The sequence below is a fragment of the Bubalus bubalis genome, chromosome 2 (assembly GCF_019923935.1).
Source record: "Bubalus bubalis isolate 160015118507 breed Murrah chromosome 2, NDDB_SH_1, whole genome shotgun sequence".
In the NCBI taxonomy this organism is placed as follows: domain Eukaryota; kingdom Metazoa; phylum Chordata; class Mammalia; order Artiodactyla; family Bovidae; genus Bubalus; species Bubalus bubalis.
The window spans coordinates 178,622,874-178,644,635 of NC_059158.1; the positions used below are offsets into that span (position 1 = coordinate 178,622,874).

At 43.2% G+C, this 21,762-nt stretch overlaps 1 long non-coding RNA gene across 1 annotated transcript; it reads left to right on the top strand.

Moving 5' to 3' along the window:
* Positions 1–214: 214 nt before the first annotated feature.
* On the top strand, positions 215–8,217 carry LOC123332219. Its single transcript, XR_006549017.1, has 2 exons — positions 215–2,781; positions 6,380–8,217. It is a non-coding gene; the product is annotated as an uncharacterized LOC123332219 (long non-coding RNA).
* The last annotated feature ends 13,545 nt before the right edge of the window (positions 8,218–21,762 follow it).

A 21,762-nucleotide genomic window follows, 5' to 3' on the forward strand; every position in this document is an offset into this window, starting at 1 on the left:
ATCTGAGACTCCATTGTTTTTTGCCTGCTGCTGCTGCTGCTAAGTCACATCAGTCGTGTCCGACTCTGTGCGACCCCATAGACAGCAGCCCACCAGGCTCCCCCGTCCCTGGGATTCTCCTGGCAAGAACACTGGAGTGGGTTGCCATTTCCTTCTCCGGTGCATGAAAGTGAAAAGTGAAAGGGAAGTCGTTCAGTCGTGTCCGACTGTTCGCGACCCCATGGACTGTAGCCTACCAGGCTCCTCCGTCCATGGGATTTTCCAGGCAAGAGTAGTGGAGTGGGGTGCCATTGCCTTCTCCGTGTTTTTCGCCTAGATTCCTGCAACTGCCTCCGAACTATTCTCCCCGCTTCTGTCCTTGCTCTCCTATCTTTTTTTTTTTTTCTGCACAGCAGCCAGAATAAACCTTTGAAAACATAAGTCATATCATAAAACATAAATCATTCCTCCAGTGACTTCTCATGCCACTCAAATAAAAGTCTTTAATGACTTCCAAGGCCCTACAATTCTGCCCCCTACATTCCCGCTTGCCTGGCCTAGCTCCTAAAGCTCTCCCTAGCTCACTCTATTCAGCTACACTAGTCTCCTTCAACAAGGAAACTCTTGTCTCAAGACCTTTACGTTTGCTGTTCTTTCTGCCAGGAATTCTCCTCTCCCTAATGTTTGTAAAGTGTCCTCCATTTTTTTATGTCTTAGCTTAGGGGGCCCTTTCTGATCACCCTTTGTAAAATGGATAACTCTACCCAAACAATAAGCCTCATCTCCCTTAACCCTACTGTCTGATTCTCCATAACCCTGAGCACCATGAGGTAGACTGTAGGTTACTAATTTCTTGTTTGCTTCCCCCCGCCCGTCAAAATATAAGTTCCATGAGGACAGGGATTTTATTCTCTATTCTTAGAACACAGATTTCAGCTCCTAGAACACTGCCTGGCTCAATGAATAGAGGCAGATGACTAAAGAACAGAGCCTATTTGATCAATGACTGAATGAACAGAAAGACAAAATTGTTCTCCTGAGGATGGGAAAGCACTTTGTAAACTAGGAAGTCACGCAGAGGTTTATTTCTTCCAGTTGATTCTTTGGTTTCGAAGCCTTAAGAACAGCTTCTGGACTTCCCTAGTGGCTCAGTGGTAAAGAATCCACCTGCCAATGCAGGAGACACAGATTCGATTCCTGGTCCAGGAAGATTCGACACTCCTCTGGGCAACTAAGCCCGTGCACCACAACTACCAAGCCAGCGAGCCTAGAGTCAAGGCTTTGCAACAAGAGGAGCCACAGGGGTGGGAAAGCCAGCCCTGCAACAAAGAGGAGCCCCTGCTCACCTCAACTAAAGAAAGCTCGAGCACAGCAATGAAGACCCAGCACAACTTAAAAAAAAACAAAACTCAACAACTTCTGAAAGCTTTAACTAAATTGAGTGGGTCAAATGGTCTTGGTTTATGCAGTGCTGACTACCAGTTGGCAGGCTACCAGTGATATAACTGGGTATGTCCAGGAGCCCAGTCTTGCCCCCATTGCCTTCTCTGGTTCACGTCAAAGCTTAGTGAGTACCTTCCTCTTTTCTTTGTTTCTTTTTTAAAATATTTTATGACATATTTATTTAACATGTATATTACACATACGTTACTCTTTTAAGACACACATGCTTTGGCTTTTTTGAGTTTTTTATTCTGGGCAATGGGAGTGATAGCTGGTCCCTATCTGTGGTTGGGATTCTATACAGGGAAAGTCATTCAATTAAATCAAGCAGTATTGAATCCTTAATTGACACAAATGAGACAGACAGACAGCTGGAGGAGTGGGGGAGGGACAAGGAGCAGGTGCTCTGCATAATGGAGAAAGAAGAGGGGCAGAATATAAATTCGGCTCACTTGTGAGTCTAGGTTTTATATCACAAGATAGGTAAGTTTTGCCACAGCTTACTTTACACACAGCAGAAAGGATCTGGTGGTGTCTTTGCCAAGGATAAGGCAACAGATTCCAAATGCTTGTGCCATTTTGGCTGCCCTGATGGCCAAGTCTGCCTCTTTTCAGGTACGGTCATTTATGAAAATCACTCTTGGTGGAGCCCAGGTTTTTTTTTCCAGATAACTTTATCACGTAATGTTTGAATGAAAGAAACCACTTTTTCAATTCCATTTCTCAAACAAAGGGATTCTTAACACATGAGTTAGGAAAGTGAGGGAAAGGATGTTTCCAAATCATCAAATGGCAGATATAGGGGCATTCCTGCCGAGGAGGCATGTCCCTTGACAACTCTGGAATTTCCCTGAGAATGTTGGGGGTATTTTTTCCTCTTAGCCCCATCCTGATCTGAGCTTTGACTCCTCAGCTCAGACAATTCTTCTCTGTATCCATGGGAATTGCTCCCATAATTAGCAGTGTCTCCTGCCTGGAACACAGACAAGTAAATGTTCAAACCTGGCAGCTGATCCTGGGAAGGAGAGCTGATTAAATCTTTCCTGTTGCGAGGCGCCTCTCTGATTTGAATGTGACACCTACATCCTCCACCTCAGGTTTGACTGAGAGAAGCAGTTTCACCCATGCCTTCATAGCCGGAGATCCTGCTATTTAAAGATATTTAATCTGAAAAAGAGCCCACTAGTTTCCCAGTGATTTAGTAAAAAGCAAGGGCTTCTCCCCCACCCCCTTTCCTGGCCCCTTCTCCACTAAACACCACCCTGGATTTGGTATGATGAAAGCTCCTGCTGCACAGGTCTCATCAAATGCGAGGGAACCTTGAGGAATAAAAGGAGTTCAGAACACCACTAAGTACACGTAAGTATTAACTGCAGTGGAAGAGTGAAGGAGCGGGCAAACTTTAAAAGTTTTGGTAAGACAGGCTAGGACCATCAAGCCCCAAAGTGAACACTCTCGGTGATATTCTGTTCCAGAAAAGCTTTCTATGGGAGGAGGTGTATTCTTATCTGGATGTAGCTAGGATTATGTACGAGCATTCAAATGCGTGCAGGAGAGACAATATCCATTTTCTTCTGACATCAAGGCAACCCTTTAAGTTTACCCAAATTTATTTTGGTTAGTGCAATAAAAAAGCCAGGTTGGAGAATTATGTCTAAACAAAAACAAAAGCCATTGTATGCTTAAAGTTTCCCACTGAAAGCCTGCTTTTAAAGCAGTTTGCTTCTCCACAGTTCCCAGTCACCTCACAGTATTTGCATTCAGGCAGGTTGGCTGTAAACAAAGCAAGTTTGCTTCACAGGCAATAGCCCTAAACGTGCTCTCTCAGGACAAAAGTTTTTCTTCGCAGTGTTTTCTACACAGCTCTGGTGAAGGGCCATTCACTTACCTCCAACCTCTTTCTCCTGGGAGACAAAGGCACCTTTGGGCAGCAATGACATGGGAGAGTTAGAATCAGATTTGTTATCGCCATTGCAGCCTTCAATTTCAGTAAGAGGCTAAATCTGTCTATTCCAACTACAGGAAGGCAGTCTTTATAACCCCTGGAGCACTTGGCCAATTATGCACCTGCAAATATACCATACAGGACATTTCAGGTTCCTAAGCACTTTGAAAACCGATACTTAAACAGTCTCAAGGGATCCTATCACCCACCTCGAATAATAGCTGCTTTGGAATCTGTTGTTGGCACCAGAAAAAGAAAGAGTCCTCTGAAGTCATTCTAAAGCCATTTTTATTGTGCATTTTCAAACAAAGAACCTCACCAAAAGAACTTCTGTTACAAAATCAGGGTAGAAAGTCAAACTCATCTCATCTAAGAGTCAATTACCCTGGCAATTTTGTGAAGAGATGGGAAATGAGCGCTAGGGGAAAGGGTTGTGGGGAGGGGGTGGGATTGGCTTTTAAAATCCCTTGGGTGAGAAGGGTGTTCCCACTGACTCTAAGCTCTAACAATTACAACAGAAGGGCCTCTGTGACTTTCTGGCTATAAACTTTTTATGATTATTAACTGGGGAAATCTAGAATATGTGGAATTTTAACAATCGGCTTTCAACCTCCATTTGCTTCTTTCTGAGAAATTTGTTTTTGCACAGAGTGTAATAACCTAAGACTCAGAATTTACGTTGACTACCTTATATTCCTTGCTGAAACCCACCTTCTTACATATCTTACTTCCAATAAAGAGGCAGATGCCCTACATGCTGTTTATCTCGGGAAAGAAATACATGTGGGAAAAGAAACAATTTTCTTCTTGCAATTAAATTGTCATGACACCTGTTGTGGGATTATCCTGCCATCTGCTGTTCAAAAGAGAAACAACAGCAGAGAAACAGGTTGGATGAGCTAAAATGTTCCTCAGTTGATAAAGGGTTTCAGTACAGTTTAAAATCTTCCTTTTTTTTTTTTTTTTAAAGAGTATTGCTCTCTATTACTGTTGTGAGGTAAAGCTAATGGCTGATGGAATATCCCAAAAATGGGAGGACAACTGGCACCATGGTTTCTAGTTGTAGACCCTTCTTGACCTTGACCTAATCACTTCACTCCTAGAAACCTCTTCTAAAGGATGAATCTGAAATTCAGAAAAGGCCATGTGTGCAAAGATGTTTATCATAATGATCATTTTATATTGAAAAAAAAATTACAGAAGCAACTCAAAAGTCCACCAACTAGCAAATGGTTAGGATCATCTATTTGGTGGATTATTCTGAAGCTATTGTAATTATTTGCATGAAAAATTTGTGACATGATGGCGTGCTTAAAATGCAACATAAAAATAAAACAGATTAAAAGAACAGATTAAGGACTTCCCTGTTGTTCTAGTTGTTAAGAATCCGCCTGTCCACGCAGGGGACATGGGTTCGATCCCCGGTCCCAGAAGATCCCACATGCCGCGGGGCAGCTAAGTCCCTGCAGCACAACTAGTCAGCCCTCGTTCTAGAGCCCACACAATGCAACTGTCGTGGCAGTCCGAGGGCAGCTAGGAAAAGTATTTCCAGACACAGTATTTCAGAGAGGAGTGAGTTTATTAAGAATAAAGAGCAGAGATAATGACAGTGCTGCAGGCTCCCCGCGCTGACCTCCTGACAGACCAGGAGAGCCCACAGGACACTGTTAGAACAGTGGGCGGGCTCAAGGCAGAGCCGACACTTTTGTGGGCTGGTAGCCAATTCTTATAGCCTCAAGACAAAGAAAATTCCTGTTGGAAGGGGGGCACTGGGTGATGGGTTGGGACACTACAGGGTGAGTACACCCAGGGTGGGCATTTTTGCCTAATATGCGGTCAGAATACTCTGGTAGTGGCTCAGATGGTAAAGAATCTGCCTGTCATGCAGGAGACCTGGGTTCAATCCCTGGGTTGGGAAGGACCCCTGGAAAAGGGCATGGCAACCCACTCCAGCATTCTTGCCTGGAAAATCCCATGGACAGGGAAGCCTGGTGGGCCACAGTCTGTGGGGTCACAAAGAGTCAGACACGACTGAGCAACTAACACTTTCACTATTCGTGGGGTCAGGAAGCTGGCTGGAAAAGATCAGGGGGCTTTTGGCAACAGTTACAATGGGGCCCAGTCAATTTCAGAGGTGACCTTGGTTCTGGGCTCCACTTCCGTGGCCTTGGTGCAAGGCCTCGCACCTGTGACCTTGGTATGGAATTACTGAAGCCCAAGGCCCAGAGCTTGTGCTCTACAACAGGAGAAGCCACCGCAACGAGAAGCCCACGTAAGTAGAGAGCAGCCCTTGCTCGCTGAAGCTAGAGAAAGCCCGCATGCAGCAACAAAGACCCAGTAGGAGCCAAAAATAGATAAATAAATGGCAATGTTCCTTAAGCTCTTTGGCCGCTCTAATTGTTTCCCATCTGACCGTCTTGTGTAGTCTCTCTTCCCTCGCGGTGTTTCTTACACTACTGCCAGCCAGAGTGATCATTCTAAAATGCAAGGTTGGGGTTTCCCTGGCAATCCAGTGGTTAAGACTCTGTACTTCCATTATAGGGGGCATGGGTTTGATCCCTGGTTGGGGAACTAAGATTCCACATGCTGCATGGCGTGGTCAAAAGAAAAGAAAAAAAAAAAAAAAAAAAGGAAGGTTGATGAAGCCATTCCCCAGCTCAGAATCTTTCAAAGGCTCCCACTGCCTTTTGGAATTAAGTTCAAACTCCAGGCTGTTTCACCCCTTTGTGATTTTGCTCATGCTGTTCCCACTGCCAGGGATGCCTTTTCTCACTATCTGCCTGACAACTCTTCCCCATCTTTTGGGACTCAGTTCAGGCATCAGCTCCTCTTGACACTTTTCCTGACACCTGGCCCTTCGACAGAACTGGCCACAGCCTCCTTTGTACCAGTCGCTCCCCACCCCACCATACTATAATAACATCACTTATCACATAGTCAGGAAATTTTCTATTTCCTTATCTGACTCCCTCCCTGGATTTAAAGCTCCTTGTTTATGAATCTTGAATCAAGGGGTAGATCCCGGACTTCCGTGGTGATCCAGTGTTTGAGAATCTGCCTGCCACCGCAGAGGACAGTTTTGATCCCTGGTCTGGGAGGATTCCACATGCTGCTTGGCAACTAAGGCCATGTGCCACAACTACTGAAGCCTGTGCCCCAGAGCTTGCATTCCACAGGAGAAGCCACCACAGTGAGAAGCCCACGCACCGCGACTGGAGAGTGGCCCCCGCTCACTGCATCAGAAAAAGCCCTCGCGCCGCAACAAAGACCTAGTGCAGCCAAAATAAAGAAATAAAATGAAAAAATTTTAAAGCTGTATATCGCAGCACCTAGTACTGTGTCTTGTTTATACTAGAAGTTCTATAAAGGCTTGCTCAATAAGGAATTCGTCTAAAACATTTTGTTTATTTATTTATTTTGGCCTTACCACTCGGCTTGCGGGATCTTGGTTCCCCAACCAGGGATTGTACCTGTGCCATGGCAGTGAAAGCTCAGAATACTAACCACTCGGTCACCAGGGAATTCCCACATCTAACACTTTAATTTCCACAAGGCTTTCATTATAATGTGGCATTTGATTCAGATAAGTGGCAAAGCAAGGACTTGAACCCAGGTTTTCTAAAAGGAAGGAAAGAACTCAAACCCTGTAGTAGATACTATTTTTGCTCTCCCCAAATCCTCTCAGATCTTTTACCAGTTGCTCCCCACCTCTTTTAGGTGCTGTTTGCTTTTGTTTCCAATAACCAGAACCTGTGGCTCTTCCCAGGATGGTCCTCAGGCTACTAGAATGGCTTTGATTCTTTCCTCTTCCCTTTGCACTTATGTTAAGTCACCTCAGTTGAGTCAGACTCTGCAACCCTGTGGACTGTAGCCCACCAGGCTCCTCCGTCCATGGGATTCTCCAGGCAAAAATACTAGAGAGGGTTGCCATTCCCTATTCCAGAGGCTCTTCCTGACCCAGGGCTGGAACACACATGTCTTTTGTTTCCTGAATTAGCAGGCGGGTTCTTCACCACTAGTGGCACCTAGAAGTCCTCTCTCTTCCCTAAGCCTCTAGCAAATGACTAACTGGAGGTGGGAATTTGCAAACTCTGTTGACTGTCTCCAGTAGAATTTATACTCTTGAGTTCCCTAAGGGATTAAGCTACCCTTTCTGGGACTGCCTGAAACCTCCTTTTTGCTTGGCTTCTTTCTCTTCTTTGCCCTGCTTCCCCTTGGCGCTTTCTGGCTTCGTGGAGGACTTCCTTAATTAATTTCCTATCTAGGATTGTTGTCAGACTCTGCTTCTAAGGTTCCCAAAGCATCCAACTAAGCATTTCCTTAGTTCCTACTATATGTCGGAAACTGTTACGTGCTCTTACAAAAGCTAGTTTATTTATACCTCACCAACTCTCTGTGAATGACATATATAAATTTCTTTTTTTTCACACCTGAATAAACAGGCTTAGAGAGCCAAGGTAATTTATCCAAGGTCACAGCTATCGGAAGAGTCAGAAGTTGAACCTAGTTACTTTTACTCCAAAGATGTGTCCTTTTCACTAAGTCTTGATGCCTCTTGTGACTCTAAATTCAATGTTTTTCTCTTTGTGAGGACAGCATCATAGGCTGACTGAGTTTAGTGGGAACTCTTTTATTTTGGACATTTATCTGCACATCTGGTGGATTCTTTTGCCAGTTTGTATAACTTTTAGTAATGTCAGATAAATAGTAAGAGCAGGTAAGAGATAAAAAGCGCTTCATCAAAATAGGCTTGCTCTTTTCTCTCCTACAGGATGCTCCTAGAATAACTATATATTATTCTAATAACTTGTGATCTTCTTCCAGTTTCCTAACTCTCTGGGCCTCAATTTTATCATCTTTAAAATGGGGAAATAAGATAATAAGAATACCCACCTTAGTTGATAGGTTAATGAAAACCACTTAGAACTGACACACAGTGTGCCTTCAATGCATGTTGGTTACTGTTGCTGTTATTAAAACTGCTCCTTAATATTAAACATGCTATTTTCCAAAAGGCTGTGTATAAGTCCTTTTGGTCACATGTGCATTACAGTGTAGAGACTCAGGATGGACAAAATGCTAGTAATGAGTCAGTTACAGAAGCCCTGTGTGTACTAAGAAAGAGCTTGTTCCTCAGATATCAATATTGTTATCAATATTTCCAAGTAGGTAGATTGTTGTTGTTTAGTTGCTAAGTCATGTCTGACTTTTCTTCCCCATGGACTGCAGCACGCCAGGCTTTCCTGTCTTTCACGATCTCCTGGAATTTGCTCAAACTCATGTCCATTGAGTTGGTGATGCCAAGCAACTGTCTCATCCTCGTCGCCGCCTTCTCCTCCTGTCCTCAATCTTTCCTAGCATCAGAGTAGATAAAAAGTATTATTGAGTTGTTCACAGTCCACAGAAGTTAATTCCTAGTCCCTCTTGTGGTGACTCATAGAATTACCATTATCACTTAGATAAATCATAGACTTAGAGGATCACATTTGCAGGAGTTGTCAGACCCTGAAAGACCACTTTAGTTCAGAGGTTACAAAGCTCGAGTTCCAGACCCCCATATGTCAGAGAAAGTCTAATGAATATTTTTCAAAATTTCAAAAAGTCTAGCTAAAATTGTTCTTTTACTTATGACAGAAAAAAGTTTTTTTCTACACATATTAACTTTTTTAATCCTTTGAGGTAGGTGTCACACTATTATTCCCATTTTGCAGATGGGGAAGTTAATTCATAGAGACATTGATTAATCTGTCCAAGCAAGCAAATAACAGAAATGGCTTTGAACTCAGGCAGTGTAGCTTCAGGGCCTATCTCATCAGCTAATTGCCTATCTGTATAGATGCAGTAGTACTAGCTCTATTTCCCCAGTGTCCACTATATATGCCAGTCCACAAATTAAGCTCACATCATATTTTCTCACTCCGAAGCTGCATTTTGCAGATAAAAAAGCTCAGACTCAAAAAGGGCACAAGGAAGGTTAGGAGTGAAAGATTCATCACCTCTTTGTGAAGATGGATTCACAGGTGTATACAGATGTCAAAACATCCAATTTACACTGTGTAGTCTATGGTATGTCAGTTTTATTTCAATAGAGCTGTTTTTAAAAACAGCAAGAAAAATATTAAAAAAATAAAAACAGCATGGAGATGTCAGGTTGTAACATGAGACTGGTAAAAATTATAAAGCTGGGGAATGTTAACTGTTAGCCAGAATGAGGGGATATAGAGATTCAAGAGCCAATGAAGCCATTCTGAAGAACAATTTGCCAGTACACAGTCAGGTGAATTCTGGCTTTAGCCTATGTCCCAGTAATTCTGTTCTTGAGTCAACATTAAAAAATAAGAGTCACATCACAGTGAAACTGCACAAAATCAAGGAAAAGAAAACACAAAAATATTCAGGAGAGGGGGACTTTTTTGGCTTTGTGGTGCAGCTTGTGAGACCCTTAGTTCTCCGATCAGGGATCAAACCTGAGCCCCCTGCATTGAAAGTACACAGTGTTAACCACTGAACCACCAGGGAAGTCCCAGGAGAGGGGTACTTTTAACTACAATATTAATATTTACTTTAAATACTATAAAGCTAAAGTATAAAGTATACTATAGTATAAACTATAATATAAAGCTTTAGTAATAAAACAGTGTGGTATTATGTTAAGACATATAGCTCAATAGAATAGAGAGTTAAGGGACAGAGCCACATGTATATATATGGTCAATTGGTTACCAAGAAAGTGCTGTAAAAGGATAGTCAGTCTTTCAAAAAATGGTGCAGAACCAACTTGGATATCCATAAGTAAAAAATAAATTTCAACTCTTCTCTCATACCATACAAAGAAATTGATTTGAAGTGGATCATAAAGCTAATCATAAATGCTAAACTTGGCAAGAAAGTAGAAGAAAATCTTTGAGAACTTGGGATAGAAAAAGCTTTCTTAGGAACTTCTCTGGTGGTCCAGTGGCTAAGACTCCATGCCCCCAATGCAGGGAACTTAGGTTCTATCCTTGGTCAGGAAACTAGATCCCACATGCCCCAACTAAAGATCCTTGCATGCTGCAAGGGAGATCGAAGATCCCATGTACTGCAACTAAGACCTGGCACAACCACATAAATAAGTAAAAAGGACTTTTAAAGTCACTTAAAAGAAAGAAAGAAAAAGCTTTCTTAGAGTTAAAAAAGAAAATTAACCATCAGAGAAAAACTTTACATTGAACCTAATTGATAAAATCTTCTGATCTTCTAAAGACAACGCAAGTTGCAGACTGGGGAAAATATTTTTTATGTATATTTCTGACAAGGAAACTGTATCCAGAATAGGTAAAAACAAAAACAAAAACAAAAAACAAAAAACAAACCTATCAACTCAATAATAAGAAAACTCAGGGAAAAAGAAGCGAAAGATTTGTTCAGACTCTTTTCCAAGGAAGATATACAAAGAGTGAACAAGCACACGAGGAGATAGATGCTCAGCATCGTTAGGCATCAGGGGAAATGCAGATTAAACCACAATGAGATATATCTGTGTGCTTTCACCAGAAAAGCTGTAATTTAAACAGGCATAACACCAAGTATCAGTGATGTTGCTGAGCAACCAGAACCCTCATATGCCGCTGATGGGATTGTAAAGTGGTTCATACAAATACTTTGAAGAACAGTTTGATAGTTTCTTATAAAGTTGAACATATGCTTAACTTACGACCCAGCAATTCTACTTCTAGATAAATAAAAACGTATGTCTACAAAACGTCTTGGGACTTCTCTGGTGGTCCAGTGGCTAAGATTCCATGCTCCCAATGCAGGGGACCCATGTTCCATCCTTGGTCAGAGAACGAGATCTCTCATGTCACAACTAAGAAGCCTGCATGACAGAACAAAAAAAAGAGCCTGCATGCCTCAATAAAGATGGAATAACCTCCATACTGCAACTGAGACCTGCTGCAGCCAAATAAATAATTAATTTTTTAACTTAAAAAACCCTAATCCTTAAAAAAGTTTTGCATATGAACGTTTATAGCAGCTCTATTCATAATAGCCCCAAATTGCAAGTAACCCAAATGTCTTCGATTACAGGTAAATGAATAAATAGATTGTGGCATAATAATGCAAAGGAATACCACTTGGCAATAAAAAGGAATGAACTATCGAAATATGCAATTATGGATGAATCTCAAAAACATCATGCTGATGAAGGAAGTTAGACAAAAAAGAGTATATCAGCACATCATATATTACCCTCTTTACGTGAAATTTTAAGGCAAAACTGGAAATAGAATCAGTGGTTTTCTGCAGGTAGAGAGGTTAATAGCAAAAGAGTATGAGAGAATTTGGGGGGCTAATGTAAATGTTCTGTATCATGCTTGGGGAGTTTTTGCATAAGTATATATATTTGTCAAAACTCATTCAACTGTATAGTTTAAGTGGATGTATTTTATTGAGTGAAAATTATAACAGAACATTTCTTTCACTTTTTCACTTTGATTTTAAAAATAAAAAAGATCAGAAGAACACAAAAGGAGAAGGAGGGGAAGAGGAAAGTGAAGGTGAGGGAGAAGAAAACATCTCTCAGGCTCAGAAATGGAAAATCATTTACCTAAGGTCACATAGCTGATGAACTGTTGAGCTGAGAGCCCAGTCTAGATCTAACTGACTTCAAATCTCAGTCTCTTCCCACTGTTCCCATCAGCAAATGTGGTTTGATTTTACACACAGGATTAGTAAAATAAAAAATAACATAAAGGGAGATTTAGTGGTTTTAAGCAAACAGAACAGTTGGTTGGGTTTTAGTCCCTTATATTACAGATGAGAAACCTGAAGTCCAGAGAAGGAGGTGACTTACCCAAGGTCACACAGCTGGTAAATAACAGGATTGGGACAATAACTCGGCTTCAGTGTTTTTATGATTTCTCCCTGAGACACTTTTTCTCCAATTTCATTCTATCATTTTTCTCTGCCTCAAAGAGTTACTTAAGAAAAGAGTAAAGAAAGAGTAAGAAAAAAGATTGAAAAAACAATAGTCAAATGAGTGTTGCAAGCAACAAAAATAAAAAGAGGCAAGAGCAAGCTATGGGGCTCAAATGATTAAGAATGTTTTTCTGGAGGAGGCGGGCCTTGATGGAAACCTGGAAAGACAGCCATAGTGATATTTGTGAGCAAGAGAGTTTAATTACAGGGGAGAAGGTAGATTTCATGGGAATATGTTTACAAGGTACCCTGCTATCCCATTTAGAATGTTTTCCTCTGGAAACCTGCCAAACCCAAAATGTTATCTTTCACTGGAACCTTAATATTTTAGGTTGAGATCATATTCATGTTTCCAGGAGTCCTAGGTCAGGGAAACTCTCCAACACACTGAATGCAGAATTCAATCATGAGCTCTTCCATCACTTCATAACTGTGTCTACTGAGTGGGGGTGCAGAGTATGAAGAGGTGTGGTGTAAGGGGTATGACCCTGTGTGAGCTTCTCAGGTGCAAAAAGACAGATCCTGGGAGACTTGGAGGCTGTGGATGATGAGAATGGACCCTTTGTTGATCTCTTAGGGTAGTACTTGCTGGGGTAAGAAACAAACCCATGAACAATTTATTTTGGACTAATGTGAAGTCCAGAACAGGTGTCCCTGATTGACATGTGATCTTCTTCTAAACAGTGATTCATTAACCCAAGCTCTTTCCATCTCATGGCTCTGCCATCTCACCACATAAAGCCCAAAGTGACTATGTTTGTCAAACCACAGAATGGAGAAAGAGATGGGGAGGTCTCCTTGGGAGGATTTTGTGAACAGATAATATTGCCAATATCCGCTGGATCATCGAAAAAGCAAGAGAGTTCCAGAAAAACATCTATTTCTGTTTTATTGACTATGCCAAAGCCTTTGACTGTGTGGATCACAATAAACTATGGAAAATTCTTCAAGAGATGGGAATACCAGACCACCTGACTTGCCTCTTGAGAAACCTATATGCAGGTCAGGAAGCAACAGTTAGAACTGGACATGGAACAACAAATTGGTTCCAAATAGGAAAAAGAGTACGTCAAGGCTGTATATTGTCACCCTGCTTATTTAACTTATATGCAGAGTACATCATGAGAAACGCTGGGCTGGAAGAAGCACAAGCTAGAATCAAGATTGCCCGGAGAAATATCAATAACCTCAGATATGCAGATGACACCACCCTTATGGCAGAAAGTGAAGAGGAACTAAAAAGCCTCTTGATGAAAGTGAAGGAGGAGAGTGAAAAAGTTGGCTTAAAGCTCAACATTCAGAAAACGAAGATCATAGCATCTGGTCCCATCACTTCATGGCAAATAGATGGGGAAACAGTGTCAGACTTTGTTTTTTGGGCTCCAAAATCACTGCAGATGGTGTCTGCAGTCATGAAATTAAAAGACACTTACTCCTTGGAAGGAAAGTTATGACCAACCTAGATAGCATATTCAAAAGCAGAGACATTACTTTGCCAACAAAGGTCCGTCTAGTCAAGGCTATGGTTTTTCCAGTGGTCATGTGTGGATGTGAGAGTTGGACTGTGAAGAAAGCTGAGCACTGAAGAATTGATGCTTTTGAACTGTGGAGAAGACTCTTTGAGAGTCCCTTGGACTGCAAGGAGATCCAACCAGTCCATTCTGAAGGAGATCAGCCCTGGGTGTTCTTTGGAAGGACTGATGCTGAAGCTGAAACTCCAATACTTTGGCCACCTGATGTGAAGAGTTGACTCATTGGAAAAGACTCTGATGCTGGGAGGGATTGGGGGCAGGAGGAGAAGGGGACGACAGAGGATGAGATGGCTGGATGGCATCACCGACTCGATGGACGTGAGTTTGAGTGAAACCCAGGAGTTGGTGATGGACAGGGAGGCCTGGCATGCTGTGATTCATGGGGTCACAAAGAGTCGGACACGACTGAGCGACTGAACTGAATGTCTGCTCACATCCCATTGGCTAGAACTCTGTCACATGGACACATCTAATAGCAAGTGTAGTCTAGCTGTGTGCCCAGGAAGAAAAGGAAACAGAGTCAGAGTGGACACAGACAAAAGGGACCTTGCCCATGGTACGCAAATAAAATAACTACCACATTCAATGTGTATGTCTGCTTTAGTGCCAAACACGGTGCTGGGCACTTTACTTAACTCAGTCCTCTGAAACACTTGTGTAAAGTAGGTATATTATACAGACAATGATAGAGAAAAACACTGAGGTTCAGAAAGGTTAGATACTTTACCCAAAGTCATACAGATAGTTGGTGGTAGAGCCAAGTTTTCAAGCCTGGGTCTGTCTGATTGCCCAGACTAGTTGTAAGAACGGGATCCCTTGGACTTGTGTTCCTTATTTTTATTGATATCTGATCATCTTTCTATAAACTACTAAAGAGCAAACAAATTATTCATGTATGCATCCTCCCAGTGCTTCCCAGTATTGGCTGTGATCAATAATTTTTTTTTTTTAATTCTTGCCTGCACTGAGTCTTTGTTGCCATGTTCAGGCTTTCTCTAGTTGTGGCCCCCTGTTGCAGTGGCCCCTCTTGCTGCAGAGCATGGGCTCCAAAGTGTGCAGGCTTCAGCAATTGCAGCTCTTGGACACTAGAGCATGGGCTCAGTAATCATGGTGCCCAGGCTCCACAGCATGTGGATTTCATTTCGTTTTGTCCCTGAGCAGCATTCCATGGACTGAATGTGCCACAATTCCTTTAACCCATTCATCTGTTGATGGACATTTCCCCCCATTTTGGCTCATATGAATATTCATGTAGGAGCTTTGTGTGGACATATGTTTTTATTTCTCTTGGGTAAATAGAGTTGACCCACAGCATGTGGAATCTTCCCTGACCAGGGATTGAACCTGTGTCTCCTCCATTGGCAAGCAGACTCTTAACCACTGGGCCAGCAGGGAAATCACAATTATGTTTTTTGATTAAATAATAATGCAAGTTTAAAGTCCCTTAAAAGTGTACAAAGCCCATTTGTGACTTAAAAAAATCCTCATTAAAAAACTTAAGTAAGGACTTCCCTGGTGGCTCAGTAGTTAAGACTCCACATCCTCAGGGAAGAGGCACAGATTTGATCCCTTGTCTTGGGATGATCTGATGCTGCATGCCACTCCAAAAAAAACCCCCAAACTCCAAAAACCTTAAGAAAAAACTAAACTGAGTTGTTCAGTGTCTTGCCTAAAATCACATGGTAAAAGGAAAATCGGAACAAAGTCTACCAATGCCAAGTCGAGTACTGATCCCAGGTTTACCACTTTCTAACAGGATGACCTTGGGTAGATAATTTAACATCAAAATAATTTAACCTCATACTCTTAAGTAAAATGAGTATAATCAAAGGTAAGTAAGTAAAGGCGGTAATTCTTACAAAGCACTTAGTACAGTGGGTAGCACCCATAAGCACTCAATACACATGAACTACTGATTAAAGGATTTAAGTTCTTTGATATTTCAGTTGTTTAAGTTCTCTGACATTCCATTTTCATGTGTGAAATAATAATCTCTCTTTGATGTGGTTTTTGATAATTAAATGAGCTAACCTGACTTGAAGAGCCAACTCATTGGAAAAGACCCTGATTCTGGGAAAGATTGAGGGAAGGAAGAGAAGGGGGCAACAGAGGATGAGATGGTTGGAAGTATGTCCATTGATTCAATGGACATGAGTTTGAACAAACGACGGGAGATAGTGAAGGACAGGGAAGCCTGGCATGCTGCAGTCCATGGGGTCACAAAGAGTCGGACACGATTTAGCCACTGAACAGCAACAACAAAAACATTTCAAGGCCCCGGTTAAGTGTTGAGCATGTGGTAAACGGGAGGAAAGAAGAGTGATTACCTTTTAACAAACACCAAACCAAAGTCATCATTTTTTCCTCCAAAAATTAGATGTTGGGTAGGTGCCCAGGAAATGTTTGTTGACTGACAAATGAGCTGATGCCAACATCACCGCGATGTATCGTGTAATAAATAAATTTCATCTGTCTAAACATGTTGCTTTTCAGGCAATCAAAACACTTGCCCATCCCTATTTAGGCTTTCTCAGTTTTAGCGCTGGGAATCAGTAAGTCATCCCTTTTTCCCATGGTTTCCCTGAGACCCTAGGGAGTAGTTAAGACTCTCCTTGATATCCAGAAGGCAGAAGGGTGGCTCCACAGGGTTCTGGTCAAGGGTGCAGCAGCTAATTCTGAATCTCTGCACTGGTTTCCTTCTTAGGACGTGTGCTCAGGGCTGGATTGGGTTCTGAAAACACACAGGCACGCATATATTTTTTGTGTATGGGTTTGTGACTTTTTTTTTAATCCATAGCTTCATCTTAAAAAGTTAGTCAAGTATTTTAAAAGCACAAAGAAGAATCATTGTTAACATTTTGTTGTCTATCATTTTTGTTTTTTCTATACATATAACATTAAGAAGATAAATCTATCTTATACTGTACTTACACTTGCTTTTTTTTTTTTTTTTAAATATTTATTTGGCTGTGCCAGGCCTGGAAACTTAGTTTCAGCACGTGTGATCTAGTTCCCTATCCAGGGATCCAATCCAGGCCCCTGCATTAGGAGCACAGAGTCTTAGCTACTGGACCACCAGGGTCAGGAAGTCTCCCCAGTTTTTTAAATGAAGCAAAAGTTTTGAACAGACAAAAGAATATGTAGGAATAACCGGTAAATACATGAAAAGATGTTCAGCATCAATAGTCATTAGATAAATGCAAATTAAAACCGCAAAGGGAAACCAATTCACACCCACTAGAATGACTAAAGTTAAAAAGACTAATAATACCAAGGATTGGCAAGGGTATGAAGCAAATGGAACTTTCATACATTGCTAGTCAGGGTGTAAAATGTCCTTTGGAAAACAGCTGAGTCATTTTTTAGTTAAACCTACACCTACCCTAGCATGGAGCAACGACACTTCTATATATTTACCCAAGAGAAATAAAAATGTATGTCCACACAAAACTCCTATATGAATATTCATATGAGCCAAAAAGGGAAAAAGTGTCCATAAACAGATGAATGGGTTAAAGAAATTGTGGCACATTCAGTCCATGGAATGCTGTTCAGGGACAAAATGAAATGAGCTCCCGACACAGGCAACAACACGGACGAATCTTCATAGATATTATGTTGAACAAAGGAAATCAGACATGAACGAGCACACTCTGTATGATTCTGTTTATACAAGTTCTAGAAGGGGCAACACTAATTTATGGAGACAAAAAATAAGAATGATGGCTGCCTCTACCTTGGGAGAGACTAAGAAGGGACAGGAGGAAATTCTCTGGGTAATAAAAACGTTCTGTATCTTGTGAGCGGTATGGGTTTCACAGGTGTACACATTTGTCAAAACTCATCTGATCGTATACATAAAATCCATGCATCTTGTTGACGGTGAATTAAACCTCACATAGTTGATCTAAAATACACTTGTGGAATTGCTTCCTGGTCTGTCAGCTTGTGTTGGAGTTTAGGAAAGGAACCTGCCTCCCTGAGTCAGCTCAGAGTAGAATAGGGCCAGTCACAGTCAAGGATTTGCCCACCCCTGACAGTTTGTCTGCACCCCCATAAGCTGTATCCACATCTCAGCTCCTGTGACCCCAAGGCGGGTTTTTTTTTTTTTTTTCCTTTTTTGGCTGTACTGTGTGACTTGTGGGATCTTAGTTCTCTGACCAGGAAAGGAACCTGGGCCCCAGCAGTGAAGGTATCTAACCACTGGGATGCCAGAGGATTCCCATCTTTAACTTTTTATTACCATTAGTATTATTTATTTTTTTGGCTGCGTGTGGTGCTTTGGCTTTTCTTGTTGTAGAGCATGGGTTCTAGAGCCCATGGCTTAGTTGTTGCAGCAAGGCATATGGGCTTAGTTGCCCTGAAGGGGATTGAACCTGCATCTCCTGCATTGGAAGGTGGATTCTTAACCACTAGACCACCAGGGAAGTCCCCCCAGCGCCTTTCTTATGCAATGCTGATCCTGCTAGTCTTGGCTAACCAGAGGGAACTTAGGCAAGTCACAGGCCGGGGGGTGGGGGTGGGGGGGCGCCCTCTCCTGATACAAATGTGGCCAGCTTTGCAGTCAGAGATTTGGGGTTCCAATCCCAGCAGTAGGCTTCCGTCCATTCTCAGATGTCTGCACCTTGGCTAAATCACTTATCCGCCCTGAAGCCCAAAGCTCCAGACAGGCAAGGAGCATTGGTCTTAGCATCTTCAATGCATGTCTACTAAGTGCTGGGACGAGAAGACTCTTCCGCATACTAGTCAAGTAAAAGTCTAATATCTGCTCCCCTGGACACAATTTTAGGGGATCACAAACCCCTCTGAAAATCTGATGAAAACCCTGAACCTTCTCCCCCAGAAAACTACACAAGCAGACACCCTTTTACATATCATTTCCTCGTTTCTGGGAAGCCCATGGAGCTCAAGTTAAGATCCCTGGTTCTGGAGGGTCTCTTTCAGCTCCGAATGTTCTATCAAGCATTCTTGCAACATAGCTACCATTTTTTCTGCACCTAATCTCTGCTAGAGCCTTCACTCTTATGACGCTCTGAGGATGGCTTGCAAATGAGGAAAACGAAATTCAGAGAGGTCAAGTGACCTGCCCGAGGTCACACAGCTTGTGATGGCCGATGTTGAGATCTGACCTCACTCTCATGCCTTCTGATTCTAACCCTCTACTCACTCCTCCAGGTGAGAATATTCAGTCCCTGTCAGCTGCTCCCTGATGCTCACACAAAAGGTCTAGGACCTGGAATGCTCTGTAATAACAGAAGGAATGACTGTGCCGACCCAGTCCTCTGGTAAGAAGATTCTGCAATGGGTGAGTGATGCCAGGCCCAGACCAGGTGCAGACCTCAGACTTCACTCAAACATGTGTCATCTGCCCCTTGATTTCTCAATTTAGCCCACAGCCTGAGGAGTGGGTGTGGAGCGGAAGAAGGGAAGAGAAACAGAGGAAATTACTTATAAAAAGAAGTTTCAGATTGAGTCATACACATGAGTTATAACTCAGAGAGAGGCTCTGAGGTAGGAGAGGAAAAGACAGAGACAGCCGTTTTGAGAGGGTTCCTTCTTCTCATGGGACAAAGATGTTCAGATGAGTTGACTGGTATCTCTGCTCTGGAGACAGAAAGACAGACAGGCAGAGACAGAGGAGTCTGTGCTCTGGAAGGAGAGAGTGGGTAGTAGTGTTAGCAATACATGTTAAGCATTTCCTATGTGTCAGGCCCTGTGCCACGTGCTTCTGAGGCAGTGCTTAGTTTTACTTTTTCCAGAGTAGCCACTACTATTAATTCCCATTTTAAAGAAGGGGAAATTGAGGCAGAGAGGCTAAATGACTTGCCCAAGGTCACACAGACAAGGGGTCAACATTGGATTCTAACCCAGAAACACTCATACTTCAAGAAAAAAAGTAAACAATGTGAGTCCTGCCCCAAGGCTACCGAGCAAGGCCTTGCAGCAAGGCTACAGAAGCAGCATCTAGGAACAAGGTCATTTTGGGAACTGACTGAGCTCCTTTGTAACCGCTGCCAGAAGCCCCCCTGATTATCACCAGCAGGCTTTCTGACCCCAGTTCGGTTCAGTTCAGTCGCTCAGTCGTGTCTGGCTGTTTGCAACCCCATGGACAGCAGCACGGCAGGCTTCCCTGTCCTTCACCAGCTCCTGGAGCTTGCTCAAACTCATGTCCATCCAACCATCTCATCCTCTGTTGCCACCTTCTCCTCCTGCCTTCAATCTTTCTCAGCATCAGGGTCTTTTCCAATGAGTCAGTTCTTCGCATCAGGTGGCCAAAGTATTGGATTTTCAGCTGACCCCGTATTAGGCAAAAATGCCCACCTCAGTGCTCACCCTATAGTGCCGTAACTAGTCACCTAACTTCCCTGGTACCTCAGACGGTAAAGAATCTGCCTGCAATGCGGGAGACCTGGGTTTGATCCCTGGGTTCAGAAGATCCCCTGGAAAAGGGAACAGCTACCCACTCCCGGTATTCTTGCCTGGAGAATGCCCATGGACAGAGGATCCTGGTGGGCTACAGTCCATGGGGTCACAAAGAGTCGGACATGACTGAGCAATTTTTACTTCACAATGCCAACCTTCCAGCAGGAATTTTCTTTGTCTTGAGGCTATAAAAATTGGCTGTTAACCCACGAAAAGCGTCAGTTCTCCCTTGAGTCAACCCCCTGTTCTAACAGCGTCTCAATCAACTCTCGCCGGCCTGTCAGGAAGTCAACCCCCTGTGCTCACCACACCCTCATTATCTCTGCTCCCTGCTCTTAATAAACTCACTCCCTTCTAAAACACTCTGTGTCTGGAAATTCTTTTCTAACCCGCACTCAGACTGCCACGACAAACAAAACCAAGACAGCTCTGACTGGAGTCCATGCTTAACCCCGGACTCCGGGTTCCTTCCTACGTTCCTACGTTTGACATTTGCTTTTAACTGAGAGACTCTAGACACACCCTCTCCTTTAACACTCACATCAGCCCCGTTTGACGGTTGGGGAAACACCTCAGAGCAGTGAAATGACTCGCCCAAGGTCAAACAGCAGGTCAGCCTTGGGGCTGGTGTGTGACTGCAGATCCAGCTGTTCCCACCACCACCACCTGCCTTCAGGGATGAGTAGGGCTGGAGGGTCCACTGCACAGCCCTGGGGAGGGCATGGCTCACAAGGCCCTCCTGCTCACCTCCACATCTGTGTCTCCTGACAGCACAAGCTTTGCCTGTGGCTGCAGCTGCTTCCCTGAGGGTGGGGAGGGGGATGTCCTTTAGATTTCCCTCCTGTTACTGCTGAGTCATTTCTCCCTCGAGTCCTTGGAGTTAGTGGGAACCCCCTCAAGAAATGGAAGCTATGCAGAAGACCTCGGTTCAAAGCAGAGGAACCTTCCTTCCGTGCGGGGGACTGCCTTGTGATGTGGTGGGCGGGGGGGGGTCTCCGTAATCGCTGGCAGTATCTGAGTAGAAACGGGAGAACCATCTGTTGGAGATTCCTGTCGTGGGTGGAGACTGGGTTGAGGCCTTTAGAGCCCTTTTAACTGTGAAATTTTACAAGTCAGTGTGGGATGAAATGTAGGCTGTACAGCAAAGTGGCCTAGAATGAGCTCTGGGGCCAAATAGCACGCGTGCTTGCTTAGTCGCTTCCGTCGTGTACAACTCTTTGCAACCCCCTGGGCTGTAGCCCGCCGGGTTCCTCTGTTCATGGGATTCTCCAGGCAAATACTGGAGTGGATTGCCATGCCCTCCTTCAGGGGATCTTCCCAACCCAGGATCGATCCCGTGTCTTCTGAGGCTCCTGCATTGCAGGTAGATTCTTTACTGCTGAGCCACCAGGGAATCCCGGGGCCAAATAGACCTGGGCTCAAAACCTGGCTCAGTCAACCTCCTTGCTGGTGACCAGTGGGCAAGTATCCTCTCTTAGCTTC